The following is a 22,390-nucleotide window of genomic DNA, read 5'->3' as shown; positions in this document are numbered from 1 at the left end:
GGTTTTTACCATACATTTACATGAGTCAGCCACGGGTGTACATGTGTCCCCCCATCCCAACCCCCCCCCCATCCCATCCTTCTGGGTTGTCCCAGTGCATGGGCTTTGAGTGCCCTGTTTCATGCATTGAACTTGGACTGGACATCTATTTCACATATGGTAATATACATGTTTCAATGCCACTCTCTGAAATCATCCCACCCTCACCTTCTCCTACAGAGTCCAAAAGTCTGTTCTTTATATCTGTGTCTCAATATACTCCATTGTGTATATGTACCACAACTTTCTTATCCATTCATCTGCTGATGGACATCTAGGTTGTTTCCTTGTCCCAGCTATTGTAAATAGTGCTGCGATGAACACTGGGGTACATGTGTCTCTTTCAATTCTGATTTCCTCGGTGTGTATGCCCAGCAGTGGGATTACTGGGTCGTATGGCAGTTCTATTTCCAGTTTCTTTAAGGAATCTCCACACTGTTCTCCCTAGTGGCTGTACTAGTTTGCATTCCCACCAACAGTGTAAGAGGGTTCCCTTTTCTCCACACCCTCTCTGGCGTTTATGGTTTGTAGACTTTTTGACAGCAGCGTTCTGACCAGCTTGAGAAGGTACCTCCCTGTGGTTTCGATTTGCATTTCTCTGATAATGAGTGATGTTCAGCATCTTTTCATATTTGTTAGCCTGTATGTCTTCTTTGGAGAAATGTCTGTTTAGTTCTTTGGCCCATTTTTAGATAGGGTCATTTATTTTTCTGGTATTGAGCTGCATGAGCTGCTTGTGTATTTTTGAGATTAATTCTTTGTCAGTTGCTTCGTTTACTATTACTTTCTCCCATTCTGAAGGCCATCTTTTCACCTTGCTTATAGTTTCCTTCATTGTGCAAAAGCTTTTAAGTTTAATTAGGTCCCATTTATTTATTTTTGCTTTTATTTCCATTACTTTGGGAGGTGGGTTATAGAGGATCTTGCTGTGATTTATGCCAGAGAGTGTTCTGCCTATGTTAACCAGTTTGAGTTTATTTTTGTGTATGGTGTTAGAAAGTGTTCTAGTTTCATTCTTTTACAGGTGGTTGACCAGATTTCCCAGCACCACTTGTTAAAGAAATTGTCTTTTCTCCATTGCATATTTTTGCCTCCTTTGTCAAAGATAAGGTGTCCATTCAGTTCAGTTCAATTCAGTCACTCAGTTGTGTCCGACTCTTTGCAACCCCATGAATCGCAGCACGCCAGGCCTTCCTGTCCATAGGTGCATGGAAAAATCCTTTCTTTATAGTCTTTTACATCCTAGCTGACAGACAATAAACAAAAATAAATGAGAAATTATATAGTATGTTGGCATTTATATGAAGAGAAATGAAACATAAATGTGTGTGAGTATATGTGAGAGACAGAGTCTGGGGCAAGCACTGATTAATTAATTAAAAGTATAGTTGATATACAGTATGTGTTAGTTTTAGGTATACAGCAAAGTGATTCAGTTATACATCTATTCAGTTATATATTTTTTTTTCTGATTCCTTTTTATTATTGGTTATTACAAGACATTGAAGTGAGTTCCCTGTCCTATGCATTAAGTCCTTGTTTTTATGTATTGTATATATAGTGGTATGTATCTGTTAATCCCATACTCCTAATTGATACCCACCCATCCCCCTCTGGTAACCATAAGTTTGTTTCCTATGTCTGTGAGTCTGTCTCTGTTCTGTATATAGGTTCATTTGCATCATTTTTTAAAGATTCCACATATAACTGATGTCATATTATATTTGTCTTTGGCCCCTTCATTCAGCACGGTCAGCTCTAAGTCCATCCATGTTTCTGTAAATGGCAATACTCCGTTCCTTTTATATGGCTGAGTAATATTCCACTGTATAAATATACCACATCTTCTTTATCCATCCCTTTGTCAATGGACACTTGGGTTGCTTCCATGTCTTGGCTACTGTGAATAGTGCTGCAGTGAAGATTGGGGTGCAGGTATCTTTTTGAATTAGAGTTTCCATCTTTTCTGGATATGTCAAGCACTCAATTTTAAATAGGCAAGGCATCTCTGAGAATAGCAAGGCATCTCGGAAAATGTGGTCTATGGAAAAAACACATGGGTTTGGGAGGGAGCTGTCTGGATACTCATGGAAATAGCAAAGTAGAGAAAACAAAAGAACACTGAAAGGAGATGTTCGAGGAAGAGCAAGGAGGCCTGCAGGGCTGAAGCAGGAGATGGAGGGAGGGAGGGAGCAGCTGCTGAGTCATGGTGGGCCTGATCCTTACGCATCACACTGGGAACTTCGGGTTTAACTCTTGAGATGGGAAGTCTTTGGAAGTTTTGAACCAAAGCCTGACAAGGCCCTACTGCATTTTTTGTTTGTTTATAATTTTATGTATTTATTTTGGCTGCAGTGGGTCTTCACTGCCGCCAAGGCCTTTCTCTAGCTGTGGTGAGTGGGGCTACTCTCTAGGGGCGGTGTGCGGGCTTCTCATTGCCGTGGCTTCCCTTGTCGCAGAGCGTGGGCTCTAGGGCAGGTGCGCTTCAATAATTGCAGCTCCCAAGCCCTAGAGCACAGGCTCGATAGTTGTGGCGCACGGGCTTAACTGCTCCTCAGCATGTGGGATTTTCCTGGCTCAGGGGTCAAACCCATGTCTCTTGCATTGGCAGGTGGATTCTTTACCACTGACCCACCAGGGAAGCCCCTGTCCTACTGCATTTTATGAGGACCATTCTGGCACGTGAGTCCAGGAGCAGTGGGGGCTGTGGGAGCCCGAGGCCACAACCTGTGTGAGTGGTGACAGTGGCCTGGACCAGCCTGGCAGCTGTGGAGATGGTGAGGCGAGTTTATAGGATCTGCTGTCGGTTAGACATGGGGCATGAGTGGGAGGGAAGAGTCAAGGATGATTACAATATTTTTGGCTGGAGTGGCTGAAGGACGGAGCTGATATTAACTGCAGGTTAAAAAAAATTTATGCCATCTATGATGATAAAGTTATGAAAAAATTTTTATTTTAATTCATTAATAGAAAATTAATCTGAAGAATGGAGTCTTAATAACCTGAGAGGTAGAAATCATTTTGAATAATCCAGGATATTTGCATGTTTCCTGTTCACTGTGCTGTGCTGTGCTTAGTCCCTCAGTTGTGTCCGATTCTTTGCGACCCCATGGACTGTAGCCCACCAGGTTCCTCTGCTCGAGGGGATTCTCCCGGCAAGAATACTGGAGTGGGTTGCCATGCCCGCCTCCAGGGGATCTTCCTGACCCAGGGACTGAACCCAGGTCTCCTGCATTGCAGCCGGATTCTTTACCATCTAAGCCACCAGGGAAGCCCAAGAATACTGGAGTGGGTAGCCTATCCTTTCTCCAGTGGATCTTCCCAACCCAGGAATTGAACCAGGGTCTCCTGCATTGGAGGCGGATTCTTTATCAGTTGAGCTACCAATGAAGCCCTTATTGTTCACAACTCTCATAAAATTCTTATTTTCCCAGAAAAAGAATTTAACTTCAGTTCCCTAAGAGTTGAAATGATTTTGGACACTCTGGGGCTCTTCTCGAGTCATTTTGTTTTTGCGTTTTTGACTCCTGCAACCTATCCCTGGGTGCCCTCCCCTGACTCATTGCTCACTACAGAGGATGTGTCTGTCCTCATCTTTATCTGCTCAGCATTCTCCAGAGTTTCCTTCTTGATTTCTCCTCTTTCCCTTCTCAGTATCCTCTGATTCCTTTAGTGAAGTCAGCCTCCAGATCTCTATCTTTTCTCCAGCCGAACTATCTCTTACTTGATCTTGAGTTTCCAACCCCTTTCTGGGTATCTCCACAAGACTGTCCTGAAGACCCATGAGGTTATCAAATGAATATCAAATGAAGCCAAATGAATTCAATCTTCTCCCTTTATACCTGATTTGCACCTACCCCTCCCGAATCCTGGATGTCACATAACATCATTGCCCAGCCATTCTGGCCCAAGCACAGGCATCTCTGATGCTTTCCCCTCACTTATCCTCAGAGCTGATCCATCACTGATTCCTATCAGCTCTCTTTTCACTCCCTCCTAGTTTCCACCTTTCCTTTCCACTGCTCAAATTCAGGCTATTTCCCCGTCTCTCATGGCTTGTCCCGGTGCAGAGGCCTCCTAATTAATCTTTCTCCTTTGAAGCTCTTTCCTTTCTGTCCCCTGCATCAGGAACTGCTTTCTAAAGCATCAGTGCATCACACTGTCTACCCTCAAAGCTTTCAGTGGTGTCCTTGCCAGTAAAAGGACAGTCAAACTCACAGTGTCCAAGAGCCTCCTGGGATGGGTCCCAAGCTATCTTTCCAGACTCCAGCCTAGACTCACTGCTGTGTTTTAATAATGCAGGATGCTGCTGCTGCTGCTAAGTCACTTTAGTCATGTCTGACTCTGTGTGACCCTATAGACGGCAGCCCACCAGGCTCCCCCGTCCCTGGGATTCTCCAGGCAAGAACACTGGAGTGGGTTGCCATTTCCTTCTCCAATGCATGAAAGTGAAAAGTGAAAGTGAAGTCGCTCAGTCATGTCAGACTCTTCGCGACCCCATGGACTGCAGCCCACCAGGCTCCTCTGTCCATGGATTTTCCAGGCAAGAGTACTGTAGTGGGGTGCCATCGCCTTCTCCAATGACTCAGTATTAACTAATATCACCAAGCACACTAACTTTGCTGGGACTATTCCTTCCACCTGTGCTTTCCTTGTGTCCCTCTTCCCCTTCTACAAATGCCCCACCCACCCTACTCTACTTTTCCCCAGCCTCCATGAAGGTGAAGAAGACAGTTTCTTTACTTTTTTCCAACATGCCCAAACTCAAATTATGTCCCATTCAGTTCAAGCCTGCCAGCCTGGCAGAGGAGAAGGCATGGAGCCATGAATCAGAGAGGGTCTACAGAACCCTAACTTGAGCCCCTGATGGCCCATCTGCCCACCCCAGGCACAATTTCAGTCCAGTCTAGAAGGTTTTCTACCGTGTCTCTGGAGAAGGAGCTGTTGCGCTGCAGTCTGTCATGGGCAGGCCTTTGTATGAATTAACCAGCAAATTCCCTGTATTTGGGCTTCCCAAGTGGCTAAGTGGGCAAAGAATCTGCCTGCAACACAGGAGATGCAGGTTTGATCCCTGGATTGGGAAGATCTCCTGGAGGATGGCACGGCAACCCGCGCCAGTATTCTTGCTTGGGAAATCCCATGGACACAGATAGGCTATAGTCCATAGGGTTGCAGAGTCAGACATGACTGAAGCAACTTAGCATCCACGCATGTCCCCTTGTATTTAGCTAAGTGTCTTCAAGGAAAACCACTGCAGACTGGAGGGGCGTCTTCTGGACTGTCTCTGGTCTTTTGCTCTCACTGAGTTCCTGGTATCCCATGGTCCCCTGTGCAGCCTCTCTTTAACTGGAGCTCTCAGGACCCCCTTCTTGGGTCTCTTCCAGCAGCTGGGACTGCCCTCTGTTCAGCACCATGCTAATCCCTCACCCCTGGGCTCTAGAAGGGAGAGATGGGCATTCCTGGGTCAGTCCTGCTTGTTCTTCCCCAGCAGGGCAGTGACTGCTTCGTAGGCTTCTCTTTTTTTCCCCTGTGGGCTCTGGTGAGCGTTTTTATTTCTCTCTCTCCCTTGGCCCCACCTCCCAACCATGCCCCCAAGTGAAGCCTACCAGCGTGGAGGCCTGCCTGGCTCAGGGATGTACCGCCAGGGACCACCCAGGGTAAGTCCATACAGCACAGCGCTTACCAATCCTCGGGCTCATCTGCTTGTAGTCTCTGGGTTTTCCAAGTGGACAGTTCCTTAGAGGTACAGCTCTGAGCCAAGGGGATTAGAGGCTCCCCCTCCCCAGCCAGAGAAGGAAGAGATCGCACTTCAGAGAGGTCTCATGACAGCTTCACGTGGAAGGTGGATGTCACAGGGGGCTGGAAGTTCCTGTCTTGGCTCTGTCATGAGCTGTCCAGCCATCTTAGAGAAGTTGCTTTACCCTCTCTTGCCCTCGTGAACGCTATATGGGGAGATTGTGTCCTAGTTCTGGTGGGCTGTCAAGGAGGTGTCCCTTGGCTCCTTGGAGCAGCTCCTGGGTCGTCCTGGGAATGGGATGATGCTCCTGATGGTGCGTGGAGTGAGGCTATGTCCTGCATGCCCATCCTGCCTCACCAGGCCCTCAGCCCCTTCCTGGCAGCCTGGGGCTCTGTTCTGCAATTCAAGTATGTTGAGTTGATTATTATGTTGGAATTCAGCGTCCATAAATTCTTTTATTTTGTTTCATATGATGAGTCTCTAGAGCGCAGTATGCAAATTTATGGAAAGCAATATGCAAAGAAGACTGTGGAACATTAAGCCTGCGGTAGAGGAACTGTCAGGGGACCCAGGCTCCCTGCTGGCTCTGCTCTGTGACGTTCCCAGGTCTCAGCCCCCTCACCTGTAATGTGAGGAGCCTGGGCTAGAGGGTCCCTCAGTTCTTTCCCAGCTCCCCAAACCCAACCTTCTATTTTGGGAAAATTACATAAGTGTCTATGGAGGGAGAAGCTTCTGAAATGGAACCATGTCTGCAGAGAGGTGGGCTAGAGTGGGAAGCAAGGGACCCAGGGTTGTAGGGTCCCTCCAGTGGAATTTCTACATCACCCTCCTGTTTGGCTTTTCCTCTCCATCCCACTAATGTGCAAAATTAACAGCAAAAACAGCTAACAGTATTTGAATTTTTATATATTCCAGAATTTCTATGAAATATTTTATGCTTTATCTCCTCTAATTGACAGAGCGCATTGGCTAAGAGTAAGGGGCATGGAGGTGCCCTCTAGCTGCCATCCAGCTGCCACTCAGGTGGCTTTGGGCCACCTGGTGATTGTTCGCTTTTCTGATCCTCAATTTTCTCATCTGACAGTGGAAAAAGTTATGGTACCTATGTCATAAGGTTGCAATCATGGTTAAATGAATTGGTCCATGTGTTCAGAACAGTGTCCAGCATGTGGTCAGTACTCCATTAAAATCTAGCTATTAACACTACAAGTGACAGCCTTCCCAAAACACCTGTCAGAGGGTACTGTCATTCCAGCTGGCTGCTGAGGAAACTGAGGCTTTGCGAGGCTGAGGGTAGGTGGCAGTCTTGGTCCATCCCAGCCGCTATAACGAAGTACCATAGACCGGGTGAAACAGACATTAACATCTCACAGTTTTGGGAGCTGGAGCCCAAGACCAGAGTGTCAGCCCAGGCGGTTCTGAGGAGGGCCCTCTTCCAAGTTGCAGACTACCATCATCTTATTGTGTCTTCACATGATGGAAAGAGGGTTAGGAGGCTCCCTGGGGTCCCTTTTACGAGGGCACTAATCCCATTCATGAGGGCTGCACACTTATGACCTAATTGTCACCAGAGGCCCCAGGCCCCACCTCCAAACACCATCACACTGAGGGGTGGGTTTCACATGAATGTTGGAGGGAAATGAACACTCATCCACAGTGGTTAAGGAGGAACTCCAGCCTGTGACTGTTCACACACGTCTACTGCACAGCACCCGGTGTTTCCAGACTGGTCCTCCCTAGGATGCTCCTCAGCACAGGGTCCAGGCTTCCCTCCCCTCGGGGCACAGTCTCTAGCTGCTCTTGTGTGTTAGTCGCTCAGTGATGTCTGACTCTTTGTGACCCCATGGACTGCATGGTTTTCCTTGAAGACACTTAACTAAAACGAGGGACATGAGTGGGTGCTAAGTCACTTCAGTCATGTCTCACTCTGCAACCCTTTTGACTATAGCCTGCCAGACCCCTCTGTCTATGGGATTTTCCAGGCAAGAATACTGGAGTGGGTTGCCATTCCCTTCTCCAGCAGGTCTTCCCGACTCAGCGATCAAACCCAGGTCTCCAGCATTGCTGGCAGATTCTTTACCATCTGAGTCACCAGGGAAGCCCAGCTGCTCTTGGAGGCTCTCAAATTGAGAGGAAAGCAATCAACAAGTCAATTCACAGATTTTTCTCCTGGAATCAAAGGGAAGGCCAAAAGGCAAAGCAACCAGGGAGGAGGTGTTTTCTGGATGGATGCTGCTCTCAGTACTAATGGCTGTGGCCCTGGAGGGCCCATGGGTGGACCCAAGGCCACGTTGCTAGCCACAGACTAGAGCTTTCCTGAGGCACTGGGGCTCCTGGCACTGGTCCACCTGAGTTGTCTCTGCCTACCACGCCCACAAACATTGGCTTATCTACAGGACTAATGAATTCTGCCAATGCCATAATCAGCAGGAATGGAAAAGTCAACCAGAGCTAATGCTTTCCAGAGTGCAATGTAATTAATTGAAAATGACTTATTTAGTAAAATGGTAATGATGAGGCTAATGTTATCTCCCCAGATGACAAGCCTATTAGTTGTATGCTGCCTTCAGGGTGAAACAGGGGAGCAGGCCTGTTTCACAGAAGTGAAACAGGGCTGTCCTGCCGGGTTGCCTCCACTGGCTCCCTGGCCTCTGCCCAGGGCTGCAGCTTGATTGCTTCTATGTTTCCCCCAGGACAGAGCAACTGTTGGAGGTCCCTTCCCTCCGTGCCATGGTGCCCAGGGACAAGCCCCATGCAGCCAGGTGGCCTCTTCTCTAATTGTCCAGGTGACACTACTGTGGCTGGAGGGAGGCTAATGGATGCTTTTTGTTCAGAAGGGAGTTCAGGGGAGGGTCTTACAGACTCAAGGAAGCATCTTCTGTTCATGTGGGCCTAGATTTAAATCGCATGGCCACCTTCCAGTCACCTGGTTGTGTGACCTTGGCTGAGTCACTCAACCTTCTGGTCAGTTTCCTCACCCTTAACTGAACAGGGCACCTGCCTCAGCTATCGCTCAGGTCCTCCTGGCTGCAGTGGGTATTTGAGGCAACGCTATGGCCCATGCAGAGCACAGAATTTATGGACATATTTGGCACTTTAATCTTGGTTTATGTGCCCTGTTACTTTTTTCTTCTGCTTCTGCTTTTAATTCATGCTAGTTGGCTTTTTATGTAGTCTCACAAGGCTTCTTAACCCATTTCTGGAGTAAAGTGGGGGATAAATCAATTACAGGTAGTTGTGAGGATGAAGTGACAATTACGACATGTCTAGCACTTTACGTCTTACTCTCCCTCCCTCCCTCCCTAATGGGATTTCTTGTCTGTTTCCCACTGAGGGTGGGGGAGGGCTGCACAACTTCGGGGATGAGGGGGTGGGGGTGGGATAGGGGGCACCGATCCTTCAGGGAAGTGGGCAAGGGGAGCCAATGAGCCTATGCTGGAAGCAGAATTTGATGCGGCCAAGGTCTGAGCTGAATGGATGGTCCAAGAACTAGGTCACCACGAAGGCGGATGGGAAACACAGAGTAAGCAAATGATGTGAATTTAGGGGTTTCTGCTGATGATGAGGGTCAAAGTGCATGGTGTGGGTTCTTAAGCTGAGATGGTCACACCAACAGCAGGGTTTATGGGGTGGGTAGGGTACGTTAAAAGAGTCAGAGTAGGGGAGACAGTTGGGATCCCATTTGGTAACTATGGAGCACAGATAGTTTGGAAGGGTGCTGTGTGTCCAGGAAGGTTGAGGGAGGGATGTTCTGATGGGTGGGGATGGGGGCTGATTGACCCCAGACAGACAATGCAAGTGCTGTAAGCTAGTGGACAAAGTCCAGAGGACCAACCTAACTGAGGTTCAGTAAGCTCTTTTCAACCGCCCCACTGGTCAAACAAAACTGTTAGAATGTGCATCTCAGGAAAGCATGGCTGAAGGCTGGGTTGCCAATAATCCTTCAATCCTAAAACCATCCAGCAGCATCAGCACATCACGCTCTGACTCACTTTGGCAGAGAGAATGTTTCTGGAATTTGCACTCTGGATCAAGAAATAAGTGAGCATCCAAATGGGTAGAACATTCTTTCTCTGGGCAGAAGTTTCACTTTCTTAAGCCTGACAAAAATAAAGTATTAGAAGCAATATAAATAGAGAAAGTTTAGACAAGATTCCAGAATAAAGTCAGGATATGTGTTGACTAAAAACTCAGGCTCTGAGTCAGACAAACTCAGAATCCCCATTTCATAGCCATGAATTACTATTAACTGAAAAAAAAAATGTACAGTGTAGAAGTTAAGAGCTATGTTTTATTTGGTGAACATTCTTAGGACTCCAAGCCTGGGAGACAGCATCTCCAATAACTCTGAGAAATTGCTCTGAGGAGGCTGGAGTGGAGGTTGGGGGACAGGGGGGTAGAGCAGGCAGGTTATATCAGAGTTTTTTGCTCAAAAGGCAGGTAGTCTGAACGTCAAAAGGTTCAGTTCAGTTCAGTTCAGTTGCTCAGTCATGTCTGACTCTTTGTGACTCCATGGACTGCACTACACCAGGCTTCCCTGTTTATCACCAGCTCCCAGAGCTTACTCAAACTCATGTCCATTGAGTTGGTGATGCCATCTAGCCATTTCATCCTCTGTTGTCCCCTTCTCTGCCCACCTTCAATCATTCCCAGCATCAAGGTCTTTTCAAATGAGTCAGTTCTTCCCATAAAGTGGCCAAAGTACTGGGAGTTTCAGCTTCAGCATCAATCCTTCCAATGAATATTCAGGGCTGATTTCCTCTGGGATGGATTGGTTGGATCTCCTTGCAGTCCAAGGGACTCTCAAGAGTCTTCTCCAACACCACAGTTCAAAAGCATCAATTCTTCAGCGCTCAGCCGTTCAGCTATGGATTTAGGCTTGGGCCCAGAGCAGACATTCCATCAATGTCAGCTCTTTTCATTCTTAAAAGCAAAAATCCCATTCAGAAAATTTTACCTTTTAAAAATACATTTTATTCCTCTACCTTCTTGACATTGGAAGGCACTTAGTGGAGAAAATACAGTAACTTCTTTTGTTATAGTAATTCTCACAACTGCTTCCACTGTCTGACTTTCATTCATTTTTCCCAACCTGATGAAAATAACAAGATGCCATATTGCTGAAGAATTCAGTTTCCAATAGTTCCATTTGAAATGAAAATTTAAAACATTTTGAAGTAAATTCTATTACATTAAAAAATATTGTGTGACTGGGGACTCATTTACATTTAATTTACCAAATATAATTATTTTAAATGGAAACAAGTTAGACACGATCTATTTTTCTATTTCCTCACACCTATGGGAGATTTGAAAAAATACAGCCTGTGGGGATAGCAACACGTGGAGTGGGTCTGGGCATGCCCTCTGGGATGGTGGGGGAGGGGATACTGCACGGCCTTCCTTTCCAAGTGTTATGGCGCTGTCGGGGGAGGGCAGGCGTGGAGGAGAGGGGCGTCGGGTGTGATGTGGGACAGGAAGGACAGTGCAGGCCTCACACCCTGGTCCTCTCCCCCACTCCGTGTCGGGAGTGGAAGAGCTGCCTTTTCCGTCTTGGGGAGGCAAGGGTCCGGGGAGTGGGAAGCCCAGAAGTGGAGGCCTTGCTGTATCAGTCCATGGGTGGAAAAGAATGAAGGTGAAACATGGCGTTACTTCTGCCCTGAGTGTTCCTGGTTTTGGGAGCATGGGGGGAAGCTCCAGGTGAACACCCCAGCTCTGTCCGGAGCCACCAGGTACAAGGAGAAGCTGCCACCATGTGTCTTCTGGACAGTGGTCATCGAAAAGGAGGAAACCTGGGCCAGCGGCGCAGTGTGACACCCCACCTCAAGACAGCTGAGTTACCTCCCACGTGTTCTGCTGACTCACAGCTTCTAGATTATGTCTTTTTCCTAAAAAAAAAAAAAAAAAAAAATTCTTTTGGGGGCAGAGATTATATGCAAAACATTTTTTTTTACCTTTCCCTCAATTTTACTGTGAACTGAAAACTGCTCTAAAAAATTGTTAATAAAAACACAAAACCCCAGAGTTCACTGGAAATGAACAGCCAGACCATTCAACAGGGCTGAAAAGGCAAATTAAAAAACAAAATCCTTTCCTGTAGTTTTAATGGGGTTTAAGGGAGGGCGAAATGGTAGAGGCATGTGTTCAATCCACTGTCTTTACACAGAGGTGTACTTAAAAAAAATTACTCATTTACTTATTTGGCTGAGCTGACCTTAGTTGTAGAACATGATCTTTCATTGTGGCACGTGGGTGTAGTTGCCCAGCTGCATATGGGATCTTAGTTATCCTGCTGCTGCTGCTAAGTCACTTCAGTCGTGCCCGACTCTTAACGACCCCATGGACTGCAGCCTACCAGGCTCCTCCGGCTATGGGATTTTCCAGGCAAGAGTACTGGAGTGGGTTGCCATTGCCTTCTCCAGAGATCAAACCCATGTCGCCTAGCATTGGAAGATGGATTCTTAACCACTGGACCAGCAGGGCAGTCTATTTCAAGTCAGCAAGTTGTTTAGGAAATCATTCAGTTCATCCAGGTTTTAACTTTATTGGCCCAAAAGTGTGCATGCATTTTTTTTTTTACAATGTTTAAGGTATCTGAAGTCATAGCCTGTTTCATTCCTGTTGTATTTTTTTGTATTCTCTGTCTCTTTGATGAAATCTTGTTTGAATCTTGTCTATTTCCTTGGTATTTCAAAGTGTTGGCCTTTCCATACTCCCTGTTTGTACCATTTGAGATCAGGCTTGGCTTGTCACCAGGATGGGTCTCTTTTTGTTTGTTTCAAGCTGAGAACTAGGACCCAAAGCTGCCTCCCTAAATGACTGTGTGCAGACTTTTATACAATTGTATTTTATTTCTGAGAGCTTTTTCACACTGGGAATGAAGCCGACTTAACACCATCCAATTAAACATGGAGAGAATATGTGTGAGGGTAGTTTGACCTTGAGCTGTCCTTGTAAATGACATCTAACTAATGCTAAATGCCGCACTATTGGAGGAAAGCAAACTGCCCTTAACAGGCTCCAGGAGAATAAAGAATTAGCAACCCCAGATAAAATGGAAAAATAATGGTTATGTTTGATCATCTCACTCTCTGCTAAGAATTAAAAGCAATCATAGGTAGAATCAGCGCCACTGTGAGTCCTCCACATCAGGGCTGATTTAATATTTTAAGTGGATTTTACTGCCAGTGATTTTTTAAAACATGCACATGTCTCTTTCTGTCTGCACGTGGCAACTGGGGAATGAAGACCAGGGACAGGGTCCCGGCTGACATTTAATTCTCAGGATGCCATCGATGACTTCCTCCAGAGAGACCTGCTTTTCTGACTCGGTGTGTGTCTCTGCCTCTGGCGATAATTTCCCCCTGCCATCTCTAGCATTTTATATATATGACAATCACTTACAGGAAGAGTTATTTATGTGGCACCTTGCAAAGTGCTTTAAAAATACAATTGCTATTCGGTTATTCCTTACAACTCCCTTGTGCCGAAGATCATGTCTACACATCAAGCTTTAGAGGATCCGGAGGCATAATGCTTCTTGCTTGGGTCCCATAAGAAGTCACAAACAGGAATCCTGGCTGCCACCCCAGGGCTGCCCACGGGCTTGGGGTATCTCTATTTATGCTGGAAGCTTCCTCTGCAGGAGATAGTTCCAATTCAAAATGGGAGATTCGTGGGGATTAGAAAGATCAGGAAAGCAGGGTAGCTGGTGTTTGGTTAGGGCATGGAGCTCAGGGCAGAGTCGCAGAAATTTTGGAGCAGAAGAGCTCATCTCTACAGACAGTGACTTCCCGGAGGACATGCTTCCAGAACGGTCCACGTAGGCTGTTGTTCTCACTTAGATAATCACTGACTTTGCAGTGTAACTGGGACACGGGTGGGTCCCATCCAGGCATTCCCAGGGTGAGGTGGGAGGGAGGTGGGGCTGGTGTCCTTGGTCTCTGAAGGTCAAAACTGCTCCTGCCAGGTGGTCGAAGCTGGGTAGGGAGAGCAGACCCAGGCTGGGTGCTTGGGAAGGAAGGGGCAGGAGGGAGGAGCCCGGACCTAACGCCAGCAGCTGTGCCCCTTTGTGGGGGTAAGTAAAAGACAGCTCCCAGCAAGTGGGGTGGCCAGAGGTGCACCTGTGATTCCTCCAAGGAACCATCCAGACCTTGGCTGATGCTCCGAGTGTGGGGACTCACGGGAGGGCTTCCCTGCCTGCCTCATGCTCCCTGACTGAGAGGCTCAGAGCTGTGTTGGGGAGAGAGAACACCTGTGCTGCAATGAAATACAGCCTCTTGCTGCTGCCAGGAGCTGGGAGGCAGAGTAGGGAGAGGACTAGGAAGGGAGATGGTCACGGTGACGTCGCAGTCCAGGAAGAGCCACCCCCACCTGGCTCATCTCTTTTAATGCTGGAGGCAGTTCTGCGCAGTCCACATAATTAACTCCATTTTACAGATGAAGAAACCAATATTCAAAGTGGTTATGCGGCTTGTCCAAGATTATACAACTAATTAGGAGTGGAGAGTGGGCTCATTAGCCTCTCCAATGAGCCAAAGTACCTGTGTGCCTCTCTGGGGCTCCTGTTTCCTTAGGTATAAAATGAATGCTTTGCTTTCCTTCTGCCCTGATGGTCTGCACCCTCTGGGCTGCTCCAGCGCTCACCATGGGCTCAGCTGAGGCTAAGTCTGTGTCCAGACTCCTCACTTCCCATGATCTTTGCTGAAACCTCACTTTTCTGTGGTTTCTTGGAGGAAGCTGAGTGGACACAGACAGAGGCCACGTAAGTGCTGAGATCAATGAGATTCGGTCACCAAGGCAAGTGGAAGAGGTGGTGACGTTTTAGTGAGTCCCATCTCCATCTTGAGGAAAGAGGAGGCATCTGGCTCACGTGTCCCCGTTGAGGATGGGGACCTTTGCAAATCCGGCACCATTCACCTCTGAACGACTGTTCTCTTCTCTTGAAAGCCATTGAGTTTCAGCTCCTCTAAAGGGCCCTGCATGATGCATTTGTTTAACTCGAGAGTGCTGCCCTCAGTTTCCATGGGAATGTGAACCAGGTCCCTCTATCTCCTGATCTGAAGGCAGGCTTTCCTGAGGTCAAGCCCGGGACGGGCTCTCTCATCTCTGTGGGGACCACAGTGCGTCTGTCAGTAGCTCTTCTCCTCTGGGGTCCCCAGGCTCCTACTGCCTGGGCACGTCGACGCTTGCAGGAGATGGTGACAAAACATAGAAATAGTTTCATTCCTTGATTCCTGGACCAGGCTTATCAGACGCTTCTAGGAAAGGAAGAAGGAAAATGGGGCTAGTTCTTGGTGCCTGTGACAGAGGCTACTAAGCCTGGACATTGAGACTGACCGAGTGAGCACTGCTCCCAGCTGGCTCTTGGATATTTTACTTCTTACCTTGTGTCTGCTGAACACCTACTATGTGCAGCACACTGAGCTGTGTCTTCAGGAAGGGGCAGAGTTGGTTATCAGTTGCTGAACCAATAACATTTCCAAATCTCTTCCTTCCTTTCCCAACCTTGATTAAGGAGCCTGCAAGGAAAGTCACACACACAAAAGGAAAGTCTTCCAGGGAAAGATTTCCTCTGTGGAAAAAAGAGAAATGGGGAACGAGGTTGTCCTCCTGTTTTGTGATGTGATTGCCTGAGGCTGTGTGGTTGGCCACCAACTTGCCACTTTGAGGGGAAAAGGCAGACACTACGGATGGAAGAGTGCAAAAGCGGAAGGCAGTAAGTCCTTGCTGACTTCATCACACTGAATTAACCAGTTCTAGACCTGGGGATATTCTTAGGCTTCTTGATGTGTAAGATAATCAATATCCTTATTGTTTCAGTTATTTTGGTTGGGATATGATATTCTGTTTCTTACAGCCAAAAGCATCCTAACTGATAAACACAGTAGAGTCTTTCTCTTTAGGAGATTAGCATCCAAGGGAGATGGGAAATGCACCCCTGAGACCTCTGGGAAGCCCTTACTGACTCTTGCGGTACTCATAATGCATAGCTGGGTCTTATTTTATTAAAAAAGATCCTTTCATAGAAACAATGTGTTATACAAGTTATAATTCTCCAGTGACTTCAAAACTCTTTCTAAGATACTTTGCCTGAACTAATGATTGGTTTTCCACTCACAACACCTCTTAATACTGTAGAGTTTCTTTCCTTTGTTTTGACAAGTGGTAAACATCTGAAAATCCCTATCGTTCGAATGAAGTGTTTTGTAAACAAGGTATCCTTTACCAAATCAGTATTACTTTATCTCGTTTAATTTCAGATTTTGGAAACAAGTGTCTTAAAGAGAAGGTTTCTCCTGAATATCAGGCTGTATGATGACATCTATTATTTCCAAAGACCAGACTCAGGATGTTCATACCTTCATTATTCCAAGTGTTAGTGTATCCTAATTGTTCCATGTGTGATGTTAAAATGTGATGTTAAAATGGTGCTTGTGGCTGAAGCTTGTGGACCATACATACATCATTCAAAGGAGTGGGGAGACTGCAGGATTTACTGTGGAGTTTTTCAAAATTTAGTAACATGAGTCTCAAACCCCTCATTCTTAGTAAAGACTTTGAAGAGTGGTGATGGGAAATTAGGAAATGGATTTCAAGAAAGAGAGCTCCTGCTGAGCCCAAGGCAGGAATCATTCATTGCCACTCCCCCACCCCCACCCCTACTCTAGCTCTCTCCTCTTTAGCTCTCCTCTTTAGAAGTCTAGGGGGCTTCCCTGGTGGCTCAGAGGTTAAAGTGTCTGCCTCCAATGCGGGAGACCTGGGTTCGATCCCTGGGTCGGGAAGATCCCCTGGAGAAGGGAATCCACTCCAGTATTCTTGCCTGGAGAATCCCATGGACGGAGAAGCCTAGTAGGTCATAGTCCATGGGGTTGCAAAGAGTCGGACATGACTGAGCGACTTCACCTTCACCTTAGAAGTCCAGAGGCCAGTTCTCAGACTAACTTGTTTGGTGAGTGGTTTAATTCTGCCAGTGAGATGCCCTGGAGCTAGATTTGAAAGCCAAGTAGCAGTCAGAGCTATTCTTTCTCCTCCAGCATGGCAGAAGTAGTGAGTGCTCTGGCCAACTTGAATGTTCCCAGTGGATTCTCTGTTTTCCAGTCAGTATCCTGCCTCAGGGCTGATGGGAGGCTGTGAACATCAGCAATGGTTTCTGCAGTTTTCAGACTCCAGGAAGCACAACAACTTCATGATCTTTAGAATCACTGCCATGGTGATAAACCTAAAATTCTGTGATGGGCTGGAGAGGCACTCCTAAATCTCTCCTGTAGCCTTTCCAAGAATTTGACTGACACCTGATTTCTGCAAAGTTAGCCAACTGGAAATTTAAAGGGGACTTTCCACTAGACTTCTCCCACTTCTAACACCTATTGCAAGTTCAAGAGCTTCCAAAAGACCTTCAGTTATGATAACTCACTAGAAATACCCATAGAACTCATTAAGATCGTTATATTCACAATTATGGTTTATTATAGGAAAAGGGTATAGATCAAAATCAGTCAAGGGAAGAGGAGCATACAGCAGAGCCCAGGAAAGTTCCAAGCGTGGGCTCTTCATTTTCTTCTCCCTGTGGAGCCAGGGTGCTTTCGTCTCTTGGCATGTGTGGCGACACACACAGAGTACTGCCAACCAGGGAAACTTACACTCTTTCACCTTTCTGATGGAAATAATGAGTGGTTTCTATTTTCTTGTCTGAACCATGACCAATACAGGGACATGGAAGATATATCCTCCTTCACCTCAAGTCCAGATGAAAGAGTTTTAAATATGATCACCCAGCTCAATATGGATCCCCTTCAGATTGGAGGGTACGTAGTCCATGGTCTGAGTCCCCCTTGAAAATATAAAAGGCAAGAGACAGCAGCTTTGTGAGGAGAGGAGCAAGGCTGGGAAGTTTCTGCCACCCCAGGATTGACCTGCACTCCTGGCATCTGCCAGGGCAAAGGGTGCAGGGTGACACCCTGGACCACTTTTGACCAGGTGTGAGGGACTGCTAGTGTGGGCCATCTTAGGATCTTTCCTAGAGTCACCTGGAAGGACAGATAGAACCAGCTGAAAGAATTTGAAGGAAGTGCTGACAGCTTAGGGGATGAGGAAAGAGTAGGGAACCAACAGGAATGGAGGTACTTTGACACAGGTCAGGGGAACTGTGGACAAGAGAGCCCCAGCTTTGAGGGTGTCTCCAGGCGTGCCCTCATAAATGCACTTGAGACAAGAGTCTTCCTTCGCTTAAGAGGGAGTCATGCCAGATCACCCAGCAGTGCCAGTCGAGGGAGAATGTCCGGCTCTCCACTTTCTGTTTCTCTTCCCTCCATCAGCCCAGTTCCAATCCAGTTCTGAAGCTGGACAGAAGGAGTAGAACCGTATGGTTGGAGGGGCTGGAAAAGATGGTGACCACATCCACCTGTCCAGCCTCGCTGCCCCCAAGGCGTGGGATCCAGGAGGGGAGGGAGAGGTCTCCAGCTTGGATCAAGAGTGGAGTCTTGACTAATCCTCAGGGCTGGCATTTTAATTATTAATATTAAACCTAGATTTGTGATCATGAGGACTGGAGAACTGTTGTATTACATAGCAGTGTTCAGGAGAGTCATGGGGCTGCCATCTTTTCGTCTACGGGCAAGGAAAATGGGCATCCAGGAATATGGTTTAAAGGAAATTGGGAGGTAAAACTAGAGTTGTTGACTCAAGGTAATAGTTACACAGATTTGCTCTCTCCTCTTGGTGGTTTCTTGACTGTGGCTGGGGGATGTGTGTGTGTGTTTTATTTGCAAACCCCTATATATTGTGCCTGGTACCTTACTTTCAATAAGTGACTGGGGGATGAGTGTCAGTTTCTTTGGGTTGCAAGGTTCTATACCAACTATCAGCTATTGCCAAGGTGACTCTGCTCAACAAGCTACCCCAAGCTTAGTGGCTCCAAACAAAGAATATTTGCTCCTTGTTTATGGGAAGGTTCAGTTGATCTCAGCTGAGTTTATCTGGGCTTGGCTGCAGATTGTGAGGTGGGCCCAGGTCTGCTTCATGTGTCTCTCCTCTTTTGGGGGGCAGGGGCCACCCTGGGTGTGTACTTCCCATGGTGAGAGGCAGGTGTGCAAGAGGGCAAGCCCAGCTGCTCCTATTGTTCAAAGTGAGTAATGTGGATGAAATTCAAGCAGCAGTGAGGTGCACTCAGGCTGACCCTGAAGTCAATATGCTAAGAGGGGAGTGAGAGATTAGGGCCAGTAATTCAATTGGCTGCAGCTACCAAGTACATTTTTGGTCCACACCTAATCAAAGATAAGGGATGGCCTTGAGTCACCCACTTTGCGAACTGAGGTCTCTGGTGCAGGAGGGGGTGCTAAGGCCACTGCTGGGTAGTCAAGTCACTGTGGACACTTGGCCTGGCCTTGGGAGCTCTGCATGCTCATTCTCACTCTGCTGAAGTCCCAGAATTTTCTGGGTTGAGACTCTTGAATTCAAAAGACGGCCTTGGCCCCTTCAGCTGAAACTAGTGCTGGTCAGTCCCAGGGGCAGGAATGACCCCTGTGCCCTGGGTCGGGTCCATGCTTGGTGTAATGCTGCGCTATCACCATCCTGAAATACTGAATCATATTTGTGGACAAGGAGCCCTATGTTTTCATTTTGCACTGGGCCCCACAATTCCTTTAGCAGGACCCGCCCATGGGGATGCAGGTTTCCTGAAGATTTACTGATGTAATTCCAGCTTTGGAGAGACTGCAGCTCACTCGCCGCTCATTCTTTCAGCAATAATAGCAAAGATTACGGCCACCATTTATCCAGTGTCCTGTAGCACCAGACGCTATGCTAATAAAGGTTTTACAAACATCATTCCAAGCCTTACATCAGCCTTGCAAGTTTTTCACGAGACTAAATGTCATTGTATTGAATAACATATAATTCATCCAAGATCACACAGCCAGTTCTTGAATCTAACTTCATTTCTCTCCTGTGCCTTTCTGTTAAATGATTTTGCTGTTTTGTCGCATAAGCTGAATAGAGATCTGGGGATGCAGGGTACAGCCCTTGTTCTCAAGGGGTTAAACATCTTAGTAATGACACTTGCAAACACATAGCACTGTGTATCAGACAATGTTCTAAGCAATTTATACATATGTTAATTCATACAAAAGCAATCCATTGTTTTTGGCCTCATTTTATAGAGTGGGGGCTTCTCTGGTGGTTCAGATGGTAAAGAATCCGCCTGCCAATGCAGGAGACTGGGTTCAATCTCTGGGTTGGGGATGGCTACCCACTCACTCCAGTATTCTTGCCTGGAAAAGTACAGAGGAGTGTGGTGGGCTGCAGACCATGAGGTCACAGAGTTGGGCATGACTGAGTGACTAACACTTCCACTTTCACTTTATAGGGGAGAACACTGAAGTATAGCGGAGGTGAGTTCCTCGTCCATGGTCACCTGGCTGGAAGATGGTAGGGCCAGGCTTCAGGCTTAATCACTTGCTATACCACCTTTCACCCTGGCACAGCCAGGCTCGTCTCTGCTTTGGTGATGAGCAGAGAAACATAAGTGAACTACCTCTACCCTGTATCGGGTTCTGTGGATACAGCTGTGGGAGTGGAAGGGAGACAGGCTGGGATCTGAGACCTGGGACCCTTTACCAGAGTCCTTGCACCTAGACAAACCTCTCCTCCAGCAACAGAATATGAAGAAACTACAAGGGACTGAAAATAACTGCTCGCATGCTCAGCTGGGACAACTATAAGCAGTAAGATACAAAAAGGCCACAAACCAACTGCCACGTCTGAGCTGCCAAGAGCAAAAGCAGGGGACTGTGCGTGATCCTCACATTCTGCAGACCATCTCCTGCCCAACCCTGTGCCTGCTGTTACCCCATTTAAGGAACCAGCTGGCACGCCCCCCTATCCCCCAGGGAGTGGGCAAGGCACCTGTTACTAGTTTTCATTCCCTCCTGCTGTAGCACGAGTCCCAATAAAAGCCTTGCCTGAATTTCTCTTCTGGACTCTTATCGATTTCTATTGATTGAAGAGTCCCAGGACCCAGGTCAGTAACAGAAGGGAAATGGGAGGCAGGTGAGCTGGGAGGTTGGGACTCCGATGTGACATGATAAGGTACTGAGGTAAGGGGGTGGTGTGGGACACGGACATGAGGAAGCAGACTCTGCACACACAGCTAGAGGGAAGTTACCCCGTGATGGGGATTCAGAGCTGTCTGCCCCAAAGCATGCTGACTGCTTGTTCTGTGCTTGGATCCTGGGGGTTTAGTTTTTCATGTCTCTTCTCAGCATACGCTCTGACCAGGCTGCTCCCTGTTGAAGAAAAGTCTTTCCATCCACCCATCCTGAGTCCTTTGGTGCCATTTGTGCCTCCCAAGTAAAGCCGGACATGAGGAAAGGCTTAGCCAGGCAGAGCCGCCTCCAGGCCTGCCGGAGACCGCGGCACTTTGTCGGGGGACTGTGTGTGCTTGTCACTGCAGTCTTGTTCAGCCCCACACAGAATTCACCCCACACCAGGAACCCTGCCTGCAGAGGTTCATTTGAACAGTAACTAGCAGAGGCATGCTGGGGAGCTGTAGCTTATGAAACCATTTCCCACATTCCAAATGGCAGTGTCTGTGGTTCTGGGCTGGTTTTGCTGCCTTTGATCACTGTGCAGATAACTGAGGACTGATGGGTGATCTTTACTAGTATTTAGGCAAGGACGGTCTACTGAGTGTGTGAAACCAAACTTGGATGGAGGAGAGCCTGCAGGTGAGTTGAGAGCAGGTGAGGGAGGGAGGGACAGAAAGGGAGGAGCAGAGCAGAGGGGATGGGGAGGGGGGGATGGGGGGATGGGGAGAGGACGGGGTGGGGGGGGTATGGGGAGAGGGCGGGGGAGGTGGGGGGGATGGAGAGAGGGCAGGGCGGGGGGGATGGAGAGAGGGCCGGGGGGGGGGGTGTGGGGAGAACAGGGAACAGGCTACAGCTCCCTGCAGAGTTTGGGGGCTGGACTGTGATCTCCACAGGACTGGTGGGGTCCTCTTCAAAAGGGCTTTTTAAAGAGAAAGATTACACCCTGGTGGCCCAAGACCCAGAGAGACTGCTGGCTGGGGTTTCGAGCAGGGCTGAGAGCTGACCCTCCTAGATGGGCAAGAGCCCTCCCTTCCCCGATATCTCTGAATGCCTGTAGTCCTGGGTGCCACCTTCAGACACTTTCACCCTGAGAAATGGTGTTCGATGTCACACGAGACAGAGACGAGGCTTTTCCCTGCCTTCAGTGCAGGCCCCCATGTTTCCTGACCCCCAAGGGCTGTGCCTCTCCTTGCAGCTGCCTCTCAGCCTGGGGCGTGGGGTGCAGACGGCAGAGAGAGGAAGGGCAGAGGGATGTAATTGAAGTCATTTTCCCTCTTCTTCTGAATCTTTTTTTCCCCCTTTGAATAAAGATTGAGGCAAAGTCAATTAAATGGAAAAGTCAGTATGCTTGGGTTGAGAAATTAAACAGAAAATCAGACTGTGCAAGCATTACACAATTCTTACAGGAATGTTAATTCAACTTAATGGTGGAGTTTCGTCTGGGTTGTGGTTCTGATCATTTGGAAGCTTGCAAGAGAACTGTATTCATAATGCAATTTTCATCATTTCATATTGAAGGCATTCCTAA

The 22,390-nt window shown here is 47.5% G+C and overlaps 1 long non-coding RNA gene across 2 annotated transcripts; it reads left to right on the top strand.

The window, feature by feature from the left end:
- LOC108637751 lies at positions 2,665-20,745 on the top strand. Of its 2 annotated transcripts, XR_001919253.1 has the most exons (3): positions 2,665-2,816; positions 20,142-20,166; positions 20,428-20,745. It is a non-coding gene; the product is annotated as an uncharacterized LOC108637751 (long non-coding RNA). The 2 variants fall into 2 exon arrangements; XR_001919252.1 differs by having other exon boundaries at positions 20,142-20,745.

This window comes from Capra hircus, chromosome 16, assembly GCF_001704415.2.
Source record: "Capra hircus breed San Clemente chromosome 16, ASM170441v1, whole genome shotgun sequence".
NCBI classification, from domain to species: Eukaryota; Metazoa; Chordata; class Mammalia; order Artiodactyla; family Bovidae; genus Capra; species Capra hircus.
The sequence above is the reverse complement of the archived record's forward strand: the minus strand, read 5'-3'. Positions and strand labels throughout refer to the sequence as shown.